Source organism: Colobus angolensis, unplaced genomic scaffold (genome assembly GCF_000951035.1).
Source record: "Colobus angolensis palliatus isolate OR3802 unplaced genomic scaffold, Cang.pa_1.0 Scaffold126, whole genome shotgun sequence".
NCBI lineage: Eukaryota > Metazoa > Chordata > Mammalia > Primates > Cercopithecidae > Colobus > Colobus angolensis.
The window spans coordinates 487,364-490,468 of record NW_012113808.1 but is presented as its reverse complement, the minus strand read 5'-3'; positions in this window follow the sequence as shown (position 1 = coordinate 490,468).

Sequence of the window (3,105 nt, the reverse complement as noted above, 5' to 3'; positions counted from 1 at the left end):
CTATATAGTAGATAGCAGACACACCTAAAACAAAAAGACTCAGAAAGGGTAGGTGAGCATAAAAGGATGAAAAAAACCATATACCAGGCAAATGGAAATAAAGACGGAGCAGGGGTAGCAATATCTATATTAGATAATGTAGACCTGGAAATGTAAAAAAAAAACAACAAAACTTCTTATTAAACAACTCTTGGCTGAAATGAGAAATACAAGCTGAAATACATTTATTTACTTTTTTTTTGAGATGGAATCTCGCTCTGTTGCCCAGGCTGGAGTGCAGTGATGTGATCTCGGCTCACTGCAGGCTGCGCCTCCCAGGTTCACGCCATTCTCCTGCCTCAGCCTCCCCAGCAGCTGGGACTACAAGTGCCCGCCACCACACCTGGCTAATTTTTTTGTATGTTTAGTAGAGACGGGGTTTCACCGTGTTAGCCAGGCTGGTCTCAAGCTCCTGACTTTGTGATCGGCCCACCTTGGCCTCCCAAAGTGCCGGGATTAGAGGCATGAGCCACCGCGCCCTGCCGAAATACATTATTTTAAACAAACAATAGATAATAAAAACACTATGTATTAGAATCTATGGGATGTATTTAAAACAGTAGTTAGAGAAAAATTAATTACACTAAATACCTTTTCACTAAAAGTGAAAGGACAAAAATAATGAATTAAATTTATAGTTCAAGCAAGTAGAAGAACAGCTTAAAGCAAAAGAAAACACATGAAAGAAAATAGTAAAGATAAAAGCAGAGATTAGTGAAATAAAGAATAGAAAAACAGTAGCTCTAACAAATCAAAATCTTGTTTTTTGGGGGGACAAAATAAAATAGGCAAACTACTAACTAAATTGATCAAGAACAAAGAAAGTACAGTATGTAGAGTAAGAAGTAAAAAGGGAGAAATAACCTTTCAAACAAAACAAATTTTAAAAGTCAGACGAGACTACACAATATAGTATGTATAGCCTAGTCCTTTATCAGTATCTTAATGAGAAAACACTAGAGATGTTTCCATTAAGCTTTTAATTTTAAATTTTTGTGGGTACCTAGTAGGCCTATATATTTATTGGAATTATAGTCTTTACATTAAATTCAGCATGACTTTAAACTGTCATCTAATCTGGGGAGAATGCAATTCAGTGTGTCGTTACTATATTTCTACTATCAACTCTAACTGGCATCTGTGTGACTTGATTTGTTCCTGTTAAGATTTCTCGGCCGGGCATGATGGTTCATGCCTGTAATCCCAGCACTTTGGGAGGCCGAGGCGGGTGGATCACGAGGTCAGGAGACAGAGACCATCCTAGTTAACATGATGAAACCCCGTCTCTACTGAAAATACAAAAAATTAGCCGGGCGTGGTGGCAGGCGCCTGTAGTCCCAGCTACTCGGGAGGCTGAGGCAGGGGAATCCTTTGAACTGGGAAGCAGAGCTTGCAGTGAGCTCGCGCCACTGCACTCCAGCCTGGACGACAGAGCGAGACTCCGTCTCAAAACACAAACAAACAGTCAAAGATTTCTCAGGGAATAAACCTTCTGTGTCCCTCCTAGGAATTCTGTATGGGTGTAGGTATGTCCAGGGGTAGAAAAAAGGAAGGAACCGATAGGTCTTTCACACACACTTTCAACCCATCCTCCTATTTTCAGCCCCACACCTGACCTTCACTTTTGCCTTGAAGTCTTAACCCTCTCTGTGATTTTGCAGGATACCATCGACAAACTCTCAGCTTGTTCACTACCTCCTCTGTACACGTAAGTAGTGTCTTTCTTTACCATGGTAAATCAGTTACATTTACTTCCCTTTGCAGATTCTGAAAATCTGTTGAAATCTTGTATCTGCTACCATCTTTTTTCCTGATCTTTATTTTTATATTTTTATAAATTTTTATTCCTTTATTAATATTTTATCATTTTACTATTAAATTTATTTTAATAAAGACTAAGGAAGGAAAGGAGATTAAAAAATGTAGTCATTATCAACAGCAGGTGGTTATAACCATAATATAAATGTTAAGAAAATAATACCTTGTTTCATCCAAGGAATTTAAATCATAAGAATACTCTTATTATGTGTGACTATGAGCTTGGAAAAGAACAACCATCTTTGTTTCAAAAATGACCAGAACATTTAGGTGATTTCTTCAAGGCTAAATTTATCTGTAAGATTTTTGTTCAAGAACAAAGAGTTTCTTTCTAGTTCTAATATTTTTGGGGAAAACCTCACAAGTTTTTGTGCAGATGGTAACATTTTTGAATTTTACGTAAGTTAATGGGTATGAGCCACTTCCTTTCATGGAGAGAATACGTAAAGTTCCAGTGGGATAACTGCTAGCAAGTTGTTCAGTATGGTGTGTTAGGATAAACGTTTTGGAGAAAAAATGTGTCCTGACCTTGGTAAGGGAGATAAATTTGTCACATATAAGGTACCTCCATTCATTCTCAAGCACTTGATGGTTTCCTATTTTCATAGAAGTCCTAGCACTGTGATCCTCCCACTTAGATACGGATTTATAGTTTTCCCATCTTTCACCACTTCCTTCTCCCTTCTCTATGCCTGGAACGTAAAACATTTCTTTCTGTTCTGTGAAATCACCAAGTTCCCTCCCACCTCTGGGCCCTTATGTCTGCCTGAAATACTCTGACCTCTGCTGTCTTCATTTGGTTTCCTCCACACTGCAGATAAGATTGTTACTTCCCCCAGGGAATTTTTTTCTCAGCTCATTACAAGGAGAGTTAAGTGTTCCTATTGTACGCCTTCATAGCTTTCAACATTTTTCCTAATGTAGGCTTCTTATGTCTCCTTGTGACTGGCTACTTATTTACCCATATCCTCTGATTAAATGTAAGCTCCAGAAGGCCCAAATCATGTCAATTTTCTCACCATATTATTCTAATATTTATTTTGTATTTATACATCTTTTAATACAAACATATCTATATATTTCTCCACAATCATGAGGTTGTTTATTCATGAATAATAATTAAGACCATTTACTCATTAAACTATAGGCACTCCTCCCTTTGCATAGTTCCAATATGCACATGTTCCAGTTATTAGCTTAAATAACACCAGTTCTTCAATAATCTGGTTTAAATTTCAGTTACTATAG